Below are 23,956 nucleotides of genomic sequence, written 5' to 3'. Positions count from 1 at the left end.
TTCAAACTGGAACAGGTACAGAGAAAGGCTACTAGGATGATCCGAGGAATGGAAAACCTGTCTTATGAAAGGAGACTCAAAGAGCTTGGCTTGTTTAGCCTAACCAAAAGAAGGCTGAGGGGAGATATGATTGCCCTCTATAAATATATCAGAGGAATAAATACCAGGGAGGGAGAGGAATTATTTAAGCTCAGTACCAATGTGGACACAAGAACAAATGGATATAAACTGACCATCAGGAAGTTTAGACTTGAAATTAGATGAAGGTTTCTAACCATCAGAAGAGTGAAGTTCTGGAACAGCCTTCCAAGGGTAGCAGTGGGGGCAAAAGACATATCTGGCTTCAAGACTAAGCTTGATAACTTTATGGAGGGGATGGTGTAATGGGATAGCCTAATTTTGGCAATTAATTGGTCTTTGACTATTAGCGGTAAATATGCCCACTGGCTTGTGATGGGATGTTAGATGGGGTGGGATCTGAGTTACTACAGAGAATTCTTTCCTGGGTGTCTGGCTGGTGAGTCTTGCCCACATACTCAGGATTTAGCTGATCGCCATATTTGGGGTCGGGAAGGAATTTTCCTCCAGGGCAGATTGGCAGAGGCCCTGGGGGTTTTTCGCCTTCCTCTGCAGCGAGGGGCATGGGCCATTTGCTGGAAGATTCTCTGCATCTTGAAGTCTTTAAGCCGTGATTTAAGGACTTCAATGGCTCAGATACAGGTTTGATAAAGGAGTGGGTGGGTGAGATTCTGTGGCCTGCGTTGTGCAGGAGGTCAGACTAGATGATCATAATGGTCCCTTCTGACCTTAAGGTCTATGATTTTATGATACACCATCCAAGGCCCTCCTTGGACCAGGAATATCTTACAATAGACAGTTTTCAGATTGTCTTCTGCCAACAGAGTGACATAAAGCAACTCTACTGAACTTAAGAGGTGAGTTCTTATTTTTGATGGCAGGATTTATGCCTTGGGCTCTCTTCTTACACTTCTCAATACCCAGCTGGATACTGTGAATTTTGCTTAACAGGGTTTACCTTGTGCTATGTGATATTCCCATCAGAGGCAGAAATTTTATCTCAATAGTCCCAATACATGTTATGCTTGGAGATGCATGGACTATTTGGGGGGAGGGGACAAGGGGCATCTAACTAGAATTACCTTCCCGGCAGTTGTAAGTTGAGGTGTTTTCTGTTTCTCCTTTGAGCTTGTCAAGTTTTGGTTTGGAAATGGATAAATAACTGAGAAATATTTACTCCCAAATCCTCTTCCTGGGGCTCCTGGCTTTCACTAAGCAGAAGCAGTCAGAGTCCCAGAAATGTATGTCCTAGTATACTTTGAACTGCAGCTGAAAAACCCCGCTACACATTCTTGTAATTTTTCTGAACACTTTTGTGGCTGTCAGGCACTTGTTAAAAAAAAAGACTATAATTATATCGATAAGAGCTATTAGTGTATTTTATAATAAAATAAATCATCAATATAATGTCCTTCCTAAGAATTACAGCCACTCCTTCCTGCCACTACGCTGTTGTGCTAAGGCGTTATCTGCATTCTTATGTCTGGCATTTGCAATTTGTGATGGCATTCAGTCCTCAAACTATCCCTACTCCATGTGCATACATTAAATAAACCTAGATTAGCAAGCATTTTGGAGAGAAAACAGAGCTAGACTCTGCACTTCCCTGAGGTCAGGCTCATTTGATAGTAATTATGATCTCCATAGGGTGAGACAAGGAGTGAATAAGATATTTAACACCGTGTGCATTGGCTGTGAAAACCTTTTCAACTCTTGCTTTCATCCTCAAGATTTTCAGTTTTATTAAAAATATATTGGTGTATTTTTAAAGAAATAACGACCCTTCTCTCCATTCACTTTTTTTCTTTTCGTTCAGAAACTTTTCTCTGTGTTTACTCTCCACTTCCCAAGGATGGATGCTCTAGCACCATCTACAGCAGCATCATAAATATCCATTTCCATCACTGGGGCTTCAGTTTCAGTGTACTGAAACCTATCAGCACACTCACACAAGCTGCACTTTGTCTGCATCAGAAAATGGCCCAGAATTTCCTACCCACAGCTATTAGATTCCATTATGTTTTTAATTTAAGAGGTACTTCCTACCTACACATATTCCAGGAAACAGTTTCCTCTGCTATGTATAGGATCAGACCAATCACCATTTTTCTCCACCATGCATTGTAAATGTTTATATGATTTATGTTACGCTTCTTAAAGTCTCTAGTCAAACTGAGCTGGGGATTGCCCTCACATAAATACATACACATAACCCCTGTTAACGCCAAAAGGAGTTGATAATCTCCAAAATATTTTGCAATAGGGTTCCCTTAGTTGACACACAAGCTGTAGAAAAAAGTTCAGCATCATGAGTCCCTGAACATCCCCATCAGTTGAAAGATATGGAGGATGCAGGAGCTTCATCCTGGGAGATAAGGAGATACGCTCCCCACCAGACAGAGAAAGGGATGTAAAGGTACCAATAGAATAGTTTTATCCACATTCCACACACTGACTTAAACTCTTTATGCAACCCTAGAAGAGTAATTTTTTTGTTTTTTTCAATTGTACTGCAGCCCAGTGCTTGTTTAATAATGGACACACCCTTATTTATAGCATCAGAAGTTTCTGATTAAAAGTCTAATAGAGGATAGTTATCTATGTAGGTATATGCAGTAAACCAAGCTTTTGTCAGCCATGAAAACTATCATATGATGAAAAGAGATTCACATTCCAGACCTCCTCTAAACTGAATTTAAAACCCCCTTGCCGTGGGGTGCTGTGTTCAGGGCTGGAGCACTTCCTTCTGACTACTTCCTACTGACTGCCTCTGGGGATTAGCTCTGCCAGTCCAACACCCCTCAATCCATCACTCTCTATCTCGCTCTCTCAGGACTCAACTGCTCCTGCTTCATGCTTGGCCCCACAGCAAGGTCATTGCAGTCCTCTCCTTGCAGGACATCAAAGTCTCTGGGAACCCAGGCAATCTTTCCTCTCCTTGCCCTTTAACAACACCACTGTCCAGTGGCTGGTAGGGGAACCCAGGCCCCCCCTTTGCACAGGGTTCCAGCGCAGCAGAGGTAGATTAGGGGTTTTGGGGGCCCTGGGCCAGAGTACGTGAGGGCCCCTCCCCACCTCTTCTGCCTGCAGTCCCCCCTGACTGCCTCTGGCACTCCTGCTGGGGAAATGGGGCTAGGGCACAGGGGCTTGCCCCGCTCCCTGGCAGGAGCGCTGGGTGGCTGCCCATTTTTCCAAGGGCCCCCCCAATTGAAATAATGAAATAATAGTAGAGAATGGGAGAAAAAGGAATCACTGTTCCTGAAGCAGGCACATGACCACACTATATAACTTCTGTTGCTCTGATGTCATTAATTTCCTATTAAACACACATATTATGGAAAGCAAATATTCATACTGATATGCATCTAACTGGATGGAGCATTTTAGTTACTAATCAGAAATGGATAGTATAATGTTCATAAAAAGTCAAGCGTGGAAATGAAATTTGAAAATATTTTTGCAGGGAATGTTTTTTGCATTTCAAGAGTGTGTGAGATTTCCTATTGATTTGAAGTATCAGGGTTTAGCCGTGTTAGTCTGTATCTACAAAAACAACAAGGAGTCTGGTGGCACCTTAAAGACTAACAGATGTATCCGAAGAAGTGAGGTTTTTACTCACGAAAGCTTATGCCCAAATAAATCTGTTAGTCTTTAAGGTGCCACCAGACTCCTTGTTGTTCCTATTGATTTGGTTTATTTATGGCTTCCATGAATCATTCTGAGTCTAGTCAGATGAACTTATGGAGGAAAAGGATATTGAACATTTTAACAAAGATCTTATTGATACTGTAAAAAGATATTTTGAGGTATGATTTCAATGTATATGAGATACCTATGAGTAATACGTGTGAGTGCTTCTACGCTGTTTCATGCCGTATTACCTCCCATTTACCAAAATTTAGGATAGTTAAAACGGGATTCGTGATTTTAAATAAGAATATACCTGACAGCTCTGTGGATAACTATATAACAGGTTCCTTTTTCTTGTTTCTATGTATTCATATGCCTAACTGGACATGATCTGAATATTATGAAAAGGATAGTATTAAATACCCCCTGTTATATTGGAAACATAGTTATTCCAGTTTCTCCTTTGAAATGAGATTGTTTACCTTCCATTCTGATCAGCTGCTTGTATGTTACAACCTCATGGTGAATGCTGCAATGAAAAATAAGAGCTTTATGTTATTAGTAAATGGGTAAAACTATCTATCTATCTATCTATCTATCTATCTATCTATCTATCTATCTATCTATCTATCTATCTAAAATATGCTTTTTGAGAAGCGGCCTCAGTGAAATGGTCTGGTTGTGTTAAATCATTTCCTCCTGAACAATTGTGAGTACAAAACTGTCACACAATTGTCATTAACTGGCACCCTTGTTGGTAGGCTCATCAGAGAAGACAAAGACTGAATTACCATGAAAACGAAACTTCTGGAAGGAGTCCCTCCAGATTACGGTTGTGGCTTGTTGGCAGGGAATGATGGGGAAATGTAAATTGCCACTGTGTATGCTGTATTTGTTTTGTGGATAGAGGATTTCAGCCTCCAAAGATGTCAATTCAGCAGCTTTCACAAGCACTAACAATTCACTCAAAACATTAAAATTAAGAGAAAAAATGTGATAAAGGGTTAATATGCTGTGTGAATGCTTGTTTATATCTCTATATTGTTACCATCAGGGTGTTGATGAGCACGTATTTATCCATAAGCCACTAATTTACTGCCACTTTGCCCATGGTGTTGGAGAACCTTGTTACTTTCCAGTATCTGATTGGGAGAAGCTGACCAGAATTTTAACAGATTCATTAGAGCACTACAATGAGCTTCATGCTGCAATGAATCTTGTTCTTTTTGAGGATGCTATACAGCACATGTAAGTTTCCTTACTTTCAGTTGGTATAATGTGTGCTCTAACAAAGATAATCACTGAAGTGCAAATTCGTTTAAAGGTGACCTGCAAGGGTATTAAAAATAACCTCACATATCTTTAGAACGGTGTGCTGAGTGCCCCAAGTGACCAGACTAAGCCAGGCATTTAGCAGTGTTTTAAAATAAAATGTAACAGTTTTTACTTTTAAAGGTTCCAAGAAACCTCGACCCACTGTGAATTGTTGGCTTCCTCTCAGTGTGACCCACCAAGCATGCTGCTGATCACATCAAATCCACCGTAGAGCCCTGAGGCAGATTGCAGCTTTACCCATTATGATATTTTAAGACTCGTTATTACAATATTATATTGATTTCAGACATTTTACATTTCTATGTGGGAATGAAATAAAGGCTATTTAAAAAGACTTTAGAAATCTGCACAATACTCTAGGAAGGGGGCTTAATTAACTCCCCAGGCTCACTCCAGTCTGAAGTGGGGTTCTGTGATGAATATGACATCTCCTGTTTAGTCCATGCCAGGAGATCATCTACAACAGGAGGTATTGATCCAGTGTGTCTAGACTTTGCAAAGGCTAAAAAAGAGGGGTGGGGGGAAGGGAACTAAAGTAAGATTTACATTTTAAATCCCTTTGGGGGGATTTTCTGGGGCATCCCTTGCATGTTTTGTAAGATGATTGTTTATTCATAAAATTATTTTACAGGCCATTTTTAATACAGACCTAAGTTTTGCACCTAGGGAGCCAAATTTAGCTCTGTTTTAACTCCATTGTCTTCTGCTTTGTTAGGTTTATTTAATTCTTTTACATTTATTTTAGCCCAAACATGTGCTAGACACTCACTGCATGTGTAAGTTAGGATTACTCACATGAGCTAAGATTTGCAGGATCCGTTATTAAAATTAAGCGTTCACTGATTTTGCTGTTTGTTCACTTTTTGCATTCCATTTAGCTTAAATAGTAAAACTACACTGGTCAATTTTGCTTTGTATATGATGTTTCACCTTCTGGTTCTTATATATTTGTACAATGCCAGTGTTTTTGAGCTCACAACATTATAGGTGAAATTTAAGTCCCCATCCCCTGCCAAATCCCCCCCCCCCCCCCCCGGCCAGGTCATTAAAATGTAATACAAAATAAGAAAATATTTCTGTTTGCTGGTTTTTGGAATCCCTGCCCTCCCTTCCCTCCCCCCATCCTCAAAGCCTAAAGTGGGGGTCTGTATCCCTCGGCACAGCAAAAAGGCCTCTCAAAGATACCTATGAATTGTGAACAATATGTTCCATTTTGAGGAATGTCATTAGATTCACCTTGAGACAAAACTAGAAATACAAGTCAATGGTGGAGGATCCCCAAAGGAATGTAAAAATTCTTCCACTGGGCCCAGAGCAAAAAGCATATTAGCTCTTCATCTTGTTTGGATTTTGTTAATCAAGAAAAATGTACTTAATTACTCCGACAGGAAGCAGTGCATGTAGAGGCTGAACTGAGCCTGAGACCAGATGTCACGTAGCCTGAGAGAGCATAAGTTTCTTGTGCTACTTCACTGTTAATAGAGTAGAACCTCATCAATTATGGTAGCTAAAAGAACTCTATATTTTACTCAAGTGGGAATGTAATTAAGCCACACGATAGAGGCTTTATCCTTTTACTGCTATACATAGTTGGTTTTGTCTTGACAATCTTAAATGATGTTTTTGTTCAACATTTTTCAACAGGGAAATTACAGGAACAGGCAATTGGGGAATATATTGACCGGTTCATATCTAGTTCACCAGTTTGAATGCAGTCAGTGACAGTAGTGACCAAAAGTGACTGCCCTCTGCTGGCTGTATTTGAAGAAGGTCTCAGTCCAGTTCCTAGTAGATAGGTGTCCACATCCTACAGATTACCACTGGCACTAGCTGGTAGTCCCAGCAGAAAAGCCAGAGGCATACATAGGGACAGGAGTACCCTGAGGTATTCTCTCCAGGTTAGAGTTTAGGCACATGGGAGGGCTTTGTGATGATGCCTGCAGTAATCCAGCCCATGACATCGCACATCTGTTCTGTGAATAAATTAAGGGATTTACACTACGTGGGAGCTTTCACAAGCATTACATAAAAAATAATAGGAATGACTTAATTAGTAGAGGTGGGCCCAAAGCAAAAACCTCAGATCCAAGTTCCACCCCCAAATATTAGGAGGATGGCAATCCAGACTGGGACTTTGCAGCTTGGATCTATCTGTGAAAATCACACTAACATTTTCTAGCCCGTAATCTTTGATAGATTACATACGATGGAAATGTCTGCTACCAAGCAAAAATAAAAACACTGTAATTTAATCTCATTTCCATAGGTGTCATGTCAGCTGCATTCCTGAAGCCCCATAATTGGAGTTGGAGGTAAGAGCAAGCAAAGTTGGTGCTGCTTAGCAGCCTTTCTCAGCTCCCTGGCAGTTTTCCAAATAGCTCTTGGTAAAGGAAATGCTATTCATGATCTCAGGGTAAAAGTTTTAATTTCTTTTGACATACTGTTTTCATTTCACAACATTCATTGAATTCCCACTTTCTGTCAGCCAATGATGGGAGATTACTTGCTGTACATGAGCAATGAATAACAGATTATTTTATATGTGTACACATGTCTGTGCATAGCGATGGACGCCCTCAACACGTGATTGTGGGTTTTGCCTCTCCCCATCACTACTGTAAAGTTGTATGTTGTGAGCCTAGACATGTATTGATTGGCTTCCCCCTTACCAGAGGGAACATCCAATAGTTTGTGAAGATGACTTTCTGGCTGCTTTGTACTGAGTGGTGCAAAGCAGCTGAAACAGGGGATATGTCACACTGTGTACATTTTTTTTTATGTGAATTGTTTTCTGTCTCCTTTCTTGTCTTTCATCTCACAGTCTCTGCTAAGGAATCACTAACCAAATCTCATTTAATTCTGAGTTTAACTTTCAAACTCTGTGTTTGAGAGGATTAGAAATTAGGCAAGGTAAATTCACCCAGTTTAGCATGGACTAAATCACTAAAGCGCACATAATATCTTAAGCTTAACTGTGGCCAGCTTTTATTTGTGACCTAACTGTGGCAATTGTTCATATTGGCCTGTAGCCATAACATCTCGACTAAGGGCCAAATTTAGTAGCTGGAAGTCAGTGGACTTGTATTACAGAGTAATTTAGCCTCAAGTGTGTGTGTGTGTATATATAAATCAGTGGATAACTTTTATTTCATAGTTCTGTAGTTCATTAAAAATAAAAGGGGCTTTACCCCATTGTAACTGACAGATTAAAATATAAAATTTATAACCTTCAGAAAATACATGGTCAAAACTATGATGTTATTACCAATTTCCTAAATGCTTATTTCTATAAAAGAGTAGAAGAGCTCCAAAGAAGGCTCTAAGTAACTAAGAATATGGTCATAATTACAAAAGTAAAAATAAGTTTTACATTTATTATACATAATATAAGTAATTAAAGAATATTATGTAATAGAGTTCAGATATCAGAAACTCAAGCTACAGAAAAAAGATTTGTTAGTGTTCTCATCAGCAGAATCTTGCGATCGAGAAACTTACTCCTGTATGTCTAAGAGGAAGGTGGTAGGTGGTGGTTTTCTCTTTCAGTATTTCATCCTGGGGAGCAGGGCCAGCTCTGGCTTTTTGGCCACCCCAAGCAAAAAAAAACAACCCGGGGCAGCCAGAACGGCAAAGCAAAGAAAAAAACAAACTGCGGCGCGGCCAGAGCCAGGGTGCAGGGGGACGTGCCCCGGCTAGCGGGGGAGAGGGGGAGGGAGCGGGGGTTTCAGCGGGGCACTACCACGCGGCCCCGACTGTTGCGCCGCCTGCCGGGAGGCTCCCCGTCGCTCCAGTCGGCTGGGAGGGAAGGACGCGGACCGCCCTGCTGGGCTTGCTGCAGGGCGCTCCCGTCCTCCGCGCCGCCTACAGGGCGGACGGAGCGGCACAACAAACCAAAAAAAAAAAAAAAAGCGGCCGTGCTGCCCTAGGATTGGGCAGAATGCCGCCTCGAACAATCTGCCGCCCCAAGCATCAGCTTGCTCGGCTGGTGCCTGGAGCCGGCCCTGCTGGGGAGATGAATATTCCAACATCGTCTGGCAAAAAATTCCACAGGTTGACTGTGTGTTGTATGAAGAAATACTTCCTTTTGTTTGTTTTAAACCTGCTGCCTATTAATTTCATTTGGTGACCCTTAGTTCTGTGTTATGAGAAGGAGTAAATAACACTTCCTTATTTACTTTCTCCACACCAGTTATGATTTTATAGACCTCAATCATATCCCCGCTTAGTCGTCTCTTTTCCAAGCTGAAAAGTTCCAGTCTTATTAATCTCTCCTCATACGGAAGCCGTTCCATACCCCTAATCATTTTGTTGCCCTTTTCTGAACCTTTTCCAATTCCAATTAGCTTTTTTGAGATGGGGCAAACACATCTGCATACAGTATTCAAGGTGTGGGCGTACCATGGATTTATATAGAGGTAATATTATATTTTCTATCTTATTATCTATCCCTTTCTTAATGATTCCCAACATTCTGTTAGCTTTTTTGACTGCTGCTGCACATCGAATGGATGTTTTCAGAGAACTATCCACAATGACTCCAAGATCTCTTTCTTGAGTGGTAACAGCTAATTTAGATCCCATCATTTTACTTGTATATTTGGGATTATGTTTTCCAATGTGCATTACTTTGCATTTATCAACATTGAATTTCATCTGCTATTTTGTTGCCCAATCACCCATTGTTGAGAGATCCTTTTGTAGCTCTTCGCAGTCTGCCTGGGACTTAACTATCTTGAATAGTTTTGTATTCGCATATGATAGTCAAAGTACTGTTGTGGTTTTTTAAACAATGTGTTCTGCACTGGATTTATGCATGCCTTTAGTGTCCATACATCCCCATGTAAAAAACAAGACTAGAGTATGCCACATGAAGAATTTGTATTCATCTACATTTCTCTGTTTTTAACTTGGATTCTCATGCCTGTGAAGATTTGTCATCTTCATACATTTTTATGTGGAGTTTCAGGGGCGGTGCAGTGATCTTCATGGCAACATAACACTTTTTTATTGAGGACCCAGTGGTATCTAAGCAATGTTTGGAAGACAAACTGATGATGGTTGCTCTGAAATTATTAGATACATTGTCCCTAGGTATCACCAAAATGGTGGCACAGAAATAAATGTTTCAGCTCTGGCCAATTGTAATCCTTTCCTTGTTTTCTGTATGCAATAAATAAAGTAATAAAGAGAAACGTGGTTTTACTATAAAAGGACATTAACATTATTTACCATCTGTAACTTATTGTTGGGACAAAATGATCTATAGCTGAAAAATTACAAATGAACAGGCCATGTTTATCTCTAGTGCAACTATACTGAATTTAGTAGAGTTATTCTAGGGGTTAACTTGGCCCCATATGTGATATGGGCCTATAGAATTATGTAGCTTTGACATTCCCAAGGGCCTAGAAAATAAGCAGATATGATCAATACAGTTGACCTTCAGTATTTTCCTCTCATCACCTTTTTAAAATATATCTCCCTTTTGAATGTTTCCATACCATATTTGGCCCAGATTTTGCATTTCAAATTCCACAGGTGCAACTCAGAGTCGCACAGAGGTGACCTATTGAAGTGAATGGGGCTATATGTGGGTGCACCCATGTGGTTCTCAATGCTAGATCAGTGCCTGACTGAATGAACCAACTGTACCACATGTTCATCTGCTCAGCCTGCTCTGAACCGTGCATCTCAGTTTTGAGTTGCATGCCCTTTGGGGTTTCAGCAGATGCACAGATATTGTATGTTACTTATCTAGAAACAATAGTACAAAAACATCCCTTTGTTCTTCTCTTTCATACGACCATTCTGTCGATCCCAAAATACGAGTCAGAGTTTTTCATAAATTGGTCCTTAAATCTGATTTATGTACTCCATAGCATCATGGTTTGCTTTTCACAAAGCACCATCTACTCAAGTTTTACTTGACTTTTATAATCTGGCTGAAATGTATCTTCCTGATATTCACAATGATTTAAATCCCTGCTCCCCCCCGCCTTCAGAAATGCTTGTTTCACTGCTTCTCTCTAACTAGTTATAGTCAATGTGTCCTGTCTAGAATCCCAGCATTTCCTGGAAAACTAAACAGCATACAGGAAAACATTTGTGACGGAAAGTAGGAAAATACAGTCTGAGGAACAACCAGCATTGGCTTATAGGGTAATCAGCAAGCTGATCTGAGAGCAAAATGATTGTTCACTTTTTTGGGTAGCCTTCCCTGTCTTTCTTTTTGACAGTGGCTAGATCTTCAAATTGTTAATTATGTACTGCCCTCTAGGGATTTGTGTTTTGCTTGTGGCAACCTGCTTGCAGGCCTTAAGGGATCCATTTATTACAGTCTGTATTTCTCATATGGAATGCTTACTTCTCTCCTCTTCACCATTTTTTTGACCTTGATAGTAACTTTGAATATCTCCTGTTCCAGATATCATTATTTTTAAGTTGCTTTTTAACCTCTTTCAGGTTGTGTTTTTTTTTTTTTTTTATTGACTATTGGCATCTTGCTTGTCCTGTGGGTTTGTGTTTTGTGTTCAGTAGATTTTAAGTAGGCATGCATGTGTGTGTCTATACAGGGAATGTGTGCATATATATGAGGAAATATATATCATAAATACAAATTCCTTTCATATTATTTTAATAAAACAGATGTTTAACTTTTAATTTGTGATATTTCCAAGGGAGTGTTTTTCTTAATGTTTATGTATATTCAGATTGTGGAAATGACCTACTGTATTTCCTACCTCCAAGTGATGTTTCCACCCTTTATTTTAAAGTTGTAGTGAAGAATATTAGCACTGTTCCTTCTCACAGGTGCTCAGATACCCTATGAGTCTTTTCTTGTTTTAATTAATGACATGCAAGCATCAGGTAAAAAATAATAACAACAATGAAAACTAATTTTTGTTGCACTTTATAAAGTAATATATAAAACTCAAATCATGCAGGTTAAGAAGACCACCGGAGAAATCTTTACAGGTTTAAAATAAAGAACATTGACAAATATATTCATGATCAGAAATATAACATCTTAAAATGAGCAAAGGGCAGCAGGATTTGAATAGGCTTCATCAACAGAGGGGAGAGGTCAGCTGTGGAGCTTAGTTATAGGAGCTAGCTATTAAGTCACCTCTGTGACACCCGTAGAACAATCTGCTTAACATAATCATGTGCAATCAGCAAAAATGCTGTTTATTACAAAATGTTTTTCCCTTTTAATATTGTTATTTAAAATGGCGCAATGTAAGGTGCACACATTTTCATTTCATGAGTACAAAGTGTCATTATTAATGATTTGTGGTGCTTTCATGACATTGTTTTTCAAAGTACAAAGTTGTTGGGAGATACCTCTCCAAACCTACTTTTGCTTAAGTAGTTGAAGGCTTGCTTTTAGATGGGTGAGGCTTGGTCCTTATATTGTCCTCATAGACACTTGTGAGTGATAAAATGTTTAATGATCCTACATCATGCAGGCTAATCTGCAGTCTTACATTACACACCTGTGTTTGAGTTCATTTGGCCTTCTTAACAACTTGATACCAGCCGTCTCTTTGAAGTGCATATTACTGAGTTCTAAGAACTGGCAAAAGTGGGTGAGGGATTGTCTAATAAAATACTTTAGCTTAGACTTACAGTATGCAATACTTATACTTTGATTTGTCACCTATTTACATCATTGTTTCTCCCTGTTGATACGAAGGGTGGTCTGATGAGGTATCCGAATCTTGATTGATTGAAGGCCAAAGTTTGGAATTTGGGTTTCAGGCTGAACTAGGAGTAGAGTTTATATTCAGGTTTGAGTGTGCTGAAATTTCACTAGCTGTTCCCATAAGACTTAGATCCAAATTAGTATAAATCTCAAAAGATCCGCTCCCTCCACCCCCAAGCTTTCCTTCATCTTTGGCAAAAAACTTGTGAGAATAGATGTTCTTGTAAGATTTCCCATATCCTGAGCATATCCAGACTGGATTTGGTAATAGGAGTTTCGATGGGAATTAAGTGCTTTTGAAAATCCCACTAGGCACCTAATACCTTTATAAATTTGGCCCAAAGTGTATGTGTTTGTGCATGGCCCAACAACTTTAATGCAAAATAACTATTGACAAGCAGTGCCTTATTCCCCTCTAGAAATATGTTTCAGCTAGGGCTGCCCTATTATAAACAGACCTGAGGAACTGCTAAGTAAATGGGCCATTTTATGTGGTGTACTGTATTCTCTCATTTGTCTGCATGAACTCCACCTGCCCTTCCCTGCATTAGTGAATACTGCTGTCCATAGCATAGTGATTATTGGCAGCAGGTTGCCACAGCTCACACTGTGACATGAAGAGAGGTGGCTCTGCACCCAAAGGGATCATGGACCCCTCGTTTCTGTGCTGAGTTATGTGGGTTGTGCAACTTGAAGAGCACAATAGTCTATTCTTGCAGTGGGGATTTGCAACAGTCTGGTAGCAGGCATGACAAAACTGGGATAAGTGCAGATGTTGTTCCAGAGGGAATCCGTTGGACAAGGGGCATGGGATGGTACCATCAGGCAATTTTGGGGGTTTAGTTCATGGTAAGTGAAGTGGTCGAATAGAGGCCAGGTGTAGCTAGCTGGTGTTCGCTAAGGCCACCTAAAGGTGACCTCTCCCTTAGTGAGGACATGGTCTGACAGTTTCTTTTACTTTATCCATATGCTGTGTCTCTGCAGTGCTCCATCTCTGGGAAGAAGAGAGTGCTAAAATGTCACTCAAAGAGAATAGTCTGGGTGTGTGCTGTGACTCTTTATTGCCTGATTTTCTGTGGGTTAAGCATCCGTGCATTCAGCGTTCTGGAAAGGTGGGCAGTGAGTTTTCCTTGTCTTGAGGAAGTGGTGGTATAACTGAAGGCAGAAGGAGGCTTCCTGGGAACACCTCACTAACTCAGTTACCAGCTCTGCCCTCCTCCTGGTCCTTTCATGCCCCCAGTAAAAGTTGTGGAGAAAGGAAGGTGGCAACCAACAGGCTGTGAGGAGCATATCTATCAGCTGGAGGCAGCACAGGGGAGTGAGGATAGCCCATACGTTGTACTCCCCTTTGGGGGTTAGGATAGTGGGAAGGGGCTCTGCACAACCCTCTGTAGCATTGTAGAGGTGCGAAGTGGCCCATTCATTTCAATTCATCTGAAAACCCCATGGTGATGAATACAGCTTGACACAATAGCCCATTCACCTCAGTGGGTGTTCTCCTTCGACTCTTCCGCAGTCTATGCCAGCCCCTGTTGTCAAATATCAGTTTTCAAGACAGCTTTGGTAGGCACATAGGTTTTAGAGCAATTTGAATATTAAAATCAGCTCCTTATTGCAAGGTGCTACATTTGAGGAATGCCTGCACCAAGAGAGACAGGCATACCAATATTCAACATAATCTCATTATGCACTTGGATTTTGGAGCATTTTGAAAATTAAAAGCAGGTCATAATATGGGCAACCATATATTGGACCTTTGATCAAATGAACCCAAATTTGCACCACAAACTCTACCCAGACCCTGTGGTAGCATAGCAATATTGTGCCGGGGCAGTAGAAACATGACAATTAACATTACACCAGGATTTTCATTTTAACAGAAATTAAAATGATATAGAAAAATTCTTTCTTGGGGTTAGAATATTATTTCTAAGAGTTTATTTCAGTTTGGATGCTGCTTGAGGTCCCCCCCCCCCCATAGCAGTTTGGGGTGGGGGAATATCATTTGAGATTTGCTTTAAAAAGGACCATGTGTCTAAGATTTTTCTACTGTCTGACATTTCCTTCAGAACCCATTTTCACAGGAACTACTGCTCTTTGAGGAGTGAAATTGATAGGTTTGATCACTTGGTTTGTGTCGATTGGATGGAATTATTGTAGAAAGTTGAAATTTGTTTTGTGTGTTTTATTTTTCATGTTTTGACTGATGACTATCCTGGTGCTGAAATAGTCAATGGCACCTTACACTGGTCCTTAGAATAAAGTTCTGTTTTATGGGTGCATTTCCTAATGCTCAACAACCCCTTTGATCATGCCAGCATTGATGAGAATCACAATGACTTGCTTTGCTTTGGTTTCATGTTATGCGGGGGGGCTGTATCTCCAAAACCCCTTGCTCAAGCAGCCTCAAATTTGGCTCACTAATCCTACTCTGGATTCCCATGAGACACAGCAATTTTCAAGATGATCTGAGTCAACATGTGGATTTTAGAGCATATAGAGAAATGGGCTGTTAAACAGTAAACTAGTCTCAATGTTAACTATAGTGATGCTACAGCCCCAATATAAACTGTGAGAATCTAACACCTAATAGTATAACTATGAAATTAAAGGAGACCATGAATCCATACCTCCACCATCTAGATGCTAGACCATGGTCTGACATGTTTTATTGTCTTCCCAATAATGAGTTTGCAAAACCATAGAGAGCCACATCAAAAAGGAAATGTATGGATATCCGTAAACTTTCCCAATCAAGTGTTTACCTTTTATATTGCCTTTTATTTGTCTCTCTCTTTTAAATTTCAGTTTATTTCCGTATTTTTTAACTGCAAGCTAGTGATTTATTAGGATTAGAGTGAATTTGCTGTTTCTCACAGCTTTTACCGGCTAAACGGGGAAAAAACTAAGACAACTAAAAAGAGCTAAAGTTAAGTGGCAGTCCTATTGCACTGCATACTTTTAGAAAGTGTTCTGAGGCATAATGTATTAAAATTCTCTATAATTAATCCTTGTTTGCCAGGAAAATATTCAACCATGTCAGGAAATTATCTGTGAGGAATAAGCACTTTCCTTCCCCTGTTCCAATTTGTGTTGGTGGGTGTGGGAGAGAGAAGAAAAATAGCACAGATGCATTCAGTATTGTACAAAGAGCATGTATGGGCATTTCAATCGCTGATATTTCACTATGTTCTGATGCTAATGTAAGATATGTTGTGTTTGCATTTATAATTAAGATGAACAGATGGTGAAGACTTAGTTTAGAGTACTACTGTACATCCATTAAAATAATCTCTGCTGACAGTGATTCTTCACTATAACAGGAATTTAATTGCATATATATCACATACACATTAGAAAGAATTCTGTCTTTAGCCATTTGCTCCATTAGGACAGTAGTAAGACTTCACCAGAACAGGATTTGTGCTGGAGACTCCATAGAGGAACAGATGCAGCTCTGCAGACTGTATTGAATTGCATTAATTCATGAACACTCTATGATGACTCAAAGAGAAAGCAATTTATTAAAATATGGGATTTCTTATTAAAAACACATTTTGAAAGGGGGAGGTGAATCTGGAATCTGTCTGATGTGCCTGATCCCGATTCTATTTCTACTATGAAGTAATGCCACTGACTTTACTGGAGTTACTCCTGACTCAATTCCAGTTCAGAAAGGTACCTAACCAGGTTCCTGATTTTAAGCATGTGTGCTGTGTCTCAGACTTCAATGGGACTACTCATGTACTTAAAGTTAGATACATGCTTAAGTGCCTTACTGAACTGGGGCCTTAAACTGGTGTAAGTGGGAGCAGAATCAAACCATTGTCCGCACGTTTGTTTTATATGGAAGCTACAAACAATGGCATTTTGCAATTCATTATTATTATTATTGATTGCATTATAACATTTTGTGCTTTTCATTTGAGGATCTCAGGGGTTCACAAACATCAGTTAATAAACAGAGACTCACAACACCTCTTTGAAGTGGGCACCATTTCTTAGCCTTTGTATAGACTGGTAAACTAAGGCACAGAGCTGCTAAGTAGTAATTTACCCAGCATAATACAGCAAGTCTGTTGTAGAAGTTGTAATATATAAAACTCTGTTTTTTTTAACTATACCACATTCCCTCTTATATGATTGCCGTTCTTATGAAAGTAAAATCAATTGAGCTCAGATTTAGAGGGGGGATGGTCAGAAACCATTATTTGTTAGTTATATGCCACCCCTGACCCTGCTTTTCTGGGAAGGGATGCTCACTCCACAGTCATTGTGGTCTATAAAACTAAATTATTATGGTAAAATCAGGAAGGCCAAAATATCCCCATAAACACTAATTGATCTAAATTGGTACTGTTTGCAAATCAAAGGACTATAAAGGGGGTGGGGGAGAGAGACAGGCTGGGAGCCAAAGGACCTAAGAAGGCAGCAAGTTTTAGAAAACATTCATTTGACTAATTTGCTCAACTTAATAAGGAAAGGATGGTTTTATTTTGAGATATAGAAGTAATGATTGATTAGATGGGCATTATATTTACAATATGTGGGATGAAGAATGGCTGTGAATGGGTATAAAAAATATCTCACTGAGAGTGGAATAATCCATGAATCAGAGGAGGCAAAGCACAAAATACCAGAACACGGAGAAAGGGTTTAAATAACCACCAACCAAATCTTGGAAGTGGTCCAAAGAAGCAGAGAACAAAAAAGGAACTACATGCAGAATAATGGTTTTAGACAATAGAGAGAGCGAGAGAGAGCTACAGATGCTTTTGAATGGAGTATGAGATCTTTAATTATAATTACCTAAATTTAAGGTCAAGACACCTGTGTATTGCTGTCTCTGGGGAACTGATTGAAAAATCAGAAGTAGCACTGAATCTCGGTGATATCAGTTCTAAAATTTCTTATAGAAATTTTGATATTACTAAGTAGGTCTCTTTGTTATTATTTCTTATTTGTATTACACCTAAAGATTCTGACTGAGATTGGGGCCCCATTGTGCTGCACTGAAATCCATGACAATAAGATTGAGTCTCTTATCACTTAAAATAAAATGTAAAATTAAAATCCACGAATCCCCATAGGGGTAAATGAATTACTGACCAAAAATTAAGACCATCCCATCTTAACTAACTCTGATCTCCCATTCATTTCATATTTTGCATCTTAATAATTCAGACAAGTGAATTATGTCTTTTCTTACAAATTAACTTTGTAGCTAATCAGGTAATAAAACCTCAGATTGTTGCCATGAGTGACACCCTAGTTAAGAAGCAGCAGGGGTAGCAGACTCTTGATTCCTAGACTAAGGGCTTATCTTCACTACTGCGCTACATTGGTACAGCTGCGTCTGGTGAAGACACGCTATGTTGATGGGAGAGAGCTCTCCCGCTGACATAGCCCGGTGTAGGTAGACATGGCTTCACACCCTGAGTGACGTAAATTACATCATCTTTAGGGGTAGTGTAGATTGAGAGAGATTAAGCACATACCTATGGTGATACCAAGTGTCCCCTGTTACTAACAATGCCACTTAACATCACTCCGGTTAGTTTATTATCCATCATAAGATCTTGTGCTGATTTTTGGGCACAGGAATATGCTGATATATCCAATGCTTGAACTGAGGCATTGTATGCAACAGTCTGGTATAGCGATCTATGCTCTTGTTATACCATATCTAGCTGACACATCATACCAGTGCAATGTTGACCTTTTCATTCTTGCTTGGCTGCCTTGTTGTAATGCTAGCTTTGAGCTAAAGAAAGAGCATGGACAGCCCAATAAATGTTGGGCTACACAGAGAAGAGATCCCTTTGAAGGAGAGAGACCTTTCAAAGAAAAAAATCCCATACTCTGGGAGCCCATCCTGGAACATGAGTGGCAGGAGCCAATCCCAAAGCAAGAGCAGTGGAAGTAGATGCCAGAGTCGTCTGCTAAACATGTAGTTAGAGGGGAGCCAAAAGAGAGAATGGGATGGAGGGAGGGAAATGGACATGAGGGTAATGAAGAGCGATTGTGAGGTTAAAGAAGGTAGTGAGGGGAAAGGATATTTTGAGGTAAGATTTCAGGGACGAGAAATTATTAGAAGTTGAAGTGGGAACCAGGAATGGAGTACAGCCGAGAGCTAGGAAAGGACATAAAGCTGCTGGGGGAAGGGCAGAGGTAAAAGATCCTCTGGAGAAGTGGAGCAGGGAAATGAGAGAGAGATAGGAAAAGAACACAAAGGAAGGAAGCAAAAGAGAAAATGGGATGAAGAAAGTGGAAGATGGAAGTAGAGACACACACTTGGAAGAAGAGAACAAGAGAAAGGAATAAAGAAATAAAGGGAGAAAAGCTGAAAGAAATGACTTTGAAGTTGGATGATTTTGTGTGTATTTGGTCCCGTTAGAGCTGCTCACAATTTTTTTACAGGAAAATTTTTGTTTAGGTTTTTAAAAACAAAACAAAAAATCAACATTTTGAATTTTTTCCCCCTACCTCTCCCCCCGCTCCTCCCCTTTTTTTGGCCACTGAATCAATAGAATCATATCTAAAGGTTTTGCTTTTTCTCAGTTTTGTTTTCCACTCTAACTTTTCAAAACTATTCCAACTTTGGAAAAGTTACAGAGTGCTAAAAGGAAAAATTGAAACACTGTAATATTGCCAGTCCAAAATTTTTCAAAAATGGAGGAAATTATGTCAAGTTAAAGAGTAGCAGAGTTATAATTAAAGTGAGGGAAAAAAGGAAGGGAGGGAGACAGAAAATCCTTAAACTGAAAATAAAAATAAATAATAAAATATAAAAATAAAAAAACCCCAAAATGTTTGTTTTCAAAAAATCAACTGAAATGAAGAATTAAGAATATAAGAATAAAAAGTTTCAACAGAATGTTTTTTGTTAGAAACATTTTCAGGGAGTTTTTTTTTTTTTAACCAGCTCACATGCTTATTTTATTGTATTTCAGGGCAGAACAGAGGAAGCTCAAAGGCCAGCAAGTCCATTTTAAAGCCAGGGCAATCTTTGGACCCACTGTGACCCTAGGGGGCAATCATTGCTGTGGTTGTGGAGTGGGGTGTTCTGTCCAGTTGTTGGCTGGAGGGCATAACCAAGCCTTTTGTGCTGGAATTTAAGCTTTGGAGATAAAGATATCATGAAAGAAACCAAATGAATTTTTGTCACCATTGTACGTACTAACCCCCTGTTGTACTCCATCTAGTTCATGGATCAGTGTTTGCATTGACATTTGAGGTAAATTGGGCTGGTGATAATGACTGCAGAGAGCAGTGGAGATGGATATACTGGGAAAATGAGAGAGGTTCCCGTGGTGAAATTCTGGATAAAAGCAAGAAATTAACTGCTGTCCAGGCCAAGTAACTCGGAGTCAGACCACCATCATTTTGATTGAAGTAGCAAGAGACAGCAAAAGAGCCTGTTCTAGATGAGAACAAGCACAAAGGTGGAAAGACAGATGGGGGGTGGGTGGAGGAGGAAGGCTTTTAGTGAATCAAAAGCACCTACTAACTAAAAATAAATAAAACGAAAGGAGAGGATTCAAACTTCATTTCCTGTAAGTTTTACTGAGATAAAAGAAAGCTTAGGAGATGCAATGGAGAAGTATTGCTTGATTTGTTAGAGAGAGAGAGAGAATAACATAGTAGGAATAGCAGAAAATGATCGATATAATAATTAGAATTTAGATAAAAGAATATCCAAAGAAATGTACAAAATCTTTCACGTGCAATATGATTTGTAAAGCAGGCCGTGTGGCTAGAGCAGGAAACTGAGAATCAGAAGTCCTGGATTTTGTTCCTGCTACTGACTATATGGTTGTTAGTTATTTGTATGACAGTAGTGCCTATTGAAGACCAGGCCCTGTTGTGCTAGGTGTCTAGTGAGAAGCAGTCCCTGCCCCAAAGAATTTAAAAAGACAAGACAGGGTGGGAGGGGAAATAGAGGCACAGAGCAATTACATGACTTGCTCAAGGTTACACAGCAAATCAGTGACACACCAGGAATCGAGCGCAGATCTTTTGACTTCCTGGCCAGTGTCTTATCCACTAGACCATGCTGCCCTGCTAAGGGATGTAGCGTGTGTCTACACAGCTGGGAGGTGTAATTCCCAGGGGAGGTAGACCTGCCCCTGCTCGGTCTGCTTGAGCTAGCATGTAAGAATAGCAGTGTGGCCGTAGCAGCACAGGCTAGCTGCCTAAAAACAATCCTGCCCAACCCACAGCCACACTGTTATTTTTAGGCACTTGCTCAGAGTGTAGGGAAGCAGAACCCAGGTCTGCAGAGCCTGGGGCAGTTGATATTCCCACAGTTCCCCGGAGAGGCTATGCAGAGGCACAGCCAGGGAGTAATGTGGAGAGTAGGTGTTCCAGGACATACTGCCCACAAGACCCAGAGTGACAGTACTTTGTGGCCCTCTGGTTGGCCAAGTGACCCTACTTACCCTCAGGGGTTGCCCCAGGAAGTTGTCTCAGCAACTACAGAGACCATGGCCCGCTGAAATGCCAGACTTTGCCTTGTCTCCTAATCTCTGGTCTCTGACTCCAGCCTGAGTTTGATCCTGACTCCTCCTGCCTCTCGATTTTAACCTGGTACTGCCTCTGATCTCTGTCTCTGACCCTGACTCTTGTTTATGGGACCTGGCCTTGCGATTCCTCCAACTCCTTCTTGGCAACTCCTGGCCCTAGTAGGAAGACCTCAGCCCAGCTGTGACTGGTAGGCCAGACTGCCTGAGCCCTGATTCCTTACACAGAGCCAGTGTGTGTACGTCTACCTGCATGGGGAATTACACCTTCCAGCTGCTGTGTAGACATCCTTAGTGCATAACACTAGGCATGTCACTTCAGGCCAAATTGAAAACTCTTTACTCCCACAAGCAAGCAACTATTTGTACAAGTAGCCCCATTAATTTCAGTGCTACTACTTGGGCAAGTAACTGCTCACCAATGGTGGTAAGGGGTTCACCATTTGGCCCTTAATCTTTTTCTGGCCTAGATACTTCATCTGCAAGAAGGTGATAAATCTATCTCACAGGGGTGTAGAAGCTTACGTGATTCATTTTTGTAAAGCACTTTGGGATCTCTAAGTGAGAGGTGCTGAAAAATCTATGACAGGTGGAAAAGGCTGAGTTCTATGTAATGCCCTCATATTGCTAAGCAAAATGCTTGTGTTTGAAGGTGATATCCCTGACTTGTTTGTGAAGGCGAAGTGGATAGCATCATTTCTTCTGTAAGGATGGAATTACAAGGGGTTGGTGAGGCAGATTTGAGACAAAACAGCTGGCAATTTTTTATTGACAGAATTTTTCGACAGTTTAAGGTGAGGAGGGATAATAAATAGGAATGATGAGAATTTTTTTTCTTTTCCAATTGACAAATAACTCCTCCAGGCTGAAGTACAGCAGAATGAATTCTCATAAGCACAGTGTTTGTGGTAAATTATCTTTGTTAGTGAGGGAAAATCAATGTATTAATGACTTTTTTTTTTTTTAATGTGAAGAATCTACTTGTCGGAGGCCTGAAAAAAAAAACATCTTTTTAATCCTCATATTACCTTCAAGAGTAAATTAGGGAAACTCTGCCTAGAATCACTGTGTTTTGCTCTCTTTTTACTGAGGGAGGAAGAAGTTTGAATGACAGAAATGACATCATAACGTTGGCACTGATTTTAAGGAATACTTATATAGCAACTCCTGCAGCTTCAAGTCAGTTACAACAGGTTGGGTGCAATTACTGGACCAGACCCTTGCAACATGCACGTGGGTAACTTTTCTATGTGGGTAATCACATTGACTTCACAGGACTATTTGCATGAGCAAAGTTACTGATGTATGTAAGTGTTTGCAGCAGCATTCTGTGAAACATTCAAATGAGAGAAAACGAGGCAGTTAGAGTTTAGCATCAACTTGAATTAGACTTTTGATACTGTGTATGAAAGGCTACTCTAAACATGATGCTGTTTTCTAGCTCTCTCTCTATGCTCTAGCAATATTTGAAATGATCCATTTTCTTCCATTCCCCAAGTCCTCTAGTGCCATAACATTACATTCCAAACGTAATTTTTGTTGACAAATGCTTAACATCCCTAAAAGCACTTGCCACAGTGTAAATCAGGAATTAGTATTAAGTCAAGGGAGTTATGCTGGTGTAAAACCAATGTAAATGAGAGGAAAATCATGTCTGTGTGATTCTGCAACACATACAGCCAGATTCTGATTTTATTTACATTATTATGCTGGTGGAAAGAATCCAAACTTTATGGCATGCTCATCCCTGGTGTGTGTCTCCCCCTTCTCTGAGCGTTTAGCCTGGGGCAAACACAAAGTGTGGCTCTTTGTCCCCTGAATTTGGAAATGAAACTGAGCAAAAATGATGCTGCCTTGATTTTAGGTGGCTTTATTTTTAACAACCAGATTTATGTAGAAAATTAGAAGAATGGAGTCATGGATCCACAGGGTCTGGTCTATGGTTGTCTTCCTTGCCTATCCGCTCTTTGAGTTGTGACATGTCAGGGCATTAGTAGGTCTTCCTTAAAATATGTAATACAGGCTCCACAGCACTGCACCCATATTGTAGAATATCCTATAATAATAGCCAGTGCAGACTGTTGTGTTTTTCCCTATGATTATGTGCTGGCCTGAGTGGTGGCAGCTAGAACCAAAGGTTCCTGCCCTGATGGTTTTAGTTCAAGCACCAAGGGGCAATGTATTCAGTACTGGATCACAAACGGGAACAAACGTTTCCTGAACCTAAAATGAGAGTGCAATAGGGACAGCACCCTTCTGTCTTCATGCCTCTGATTCCCTGAGTTCCTTCCATGCAGCTTTTAAAACTCCTTTCTAGAAGCTGGGTGTTTGCTGCCTATTGCTCATCTGCACTACAGACAAAACTGTATGAAATTGCTTGGTGTTGTAAGTCACCATGTCAATTGCTTTTATATTTAGATTCTGTTCATCAATTGATAGAAGCTGCAGATCCATTCTGTGTTGCATAGAATTCTGATCCAACTACCAGCTCAACTAACTAACTCATTAAGATGATCATGCATAACAACCAAGGGCTGTATTATGGCTTCCCTTTTCATTGTCTTTGGGTCATATCTGGACATCCATGGGCCATATAACACATTGGACTGGTATTTATTGAAGTTTGTAAAACTGCCCTTCAGCTCTGCTATTGCTAATATGTTGTGTATAGTACATTGATTCCCTG

At 40.1% G+C, this 23,956-nt stretch overlaps 1 pseudogene; it reads left to right on the top strand.

Moving 5' to 3' along the window:
• Positions 1-23,956, top strand: part of LOC135885792 (dynein axonemal heavy chain 11-like) — a 184,110-nt pseudogene that overhangs the window by 82,913 nt on the left and 77,241 nt on the right.

The sequence above is a fragment of the Emys orbicularis genome, chromosome 11 (genome assembly GCF_028017835.1).
Source record: "Emys orbicularis isolate rEmyOrb1 chromosome 11, rEmyOrb1.hap1, whole genome shotgun sequence".
Classification (NCBI taxonomy): domain Eukaryota; kingdom Metazoa; phylum Chordata; order Testudines; family Emydidae; genus Emys; species Emys orbicularis.
The sequence above is the reverse complement of the archived record's forward strand: the minus strand, read 5'-3'. Positions and strand labels throughout refer to the sequence as shown.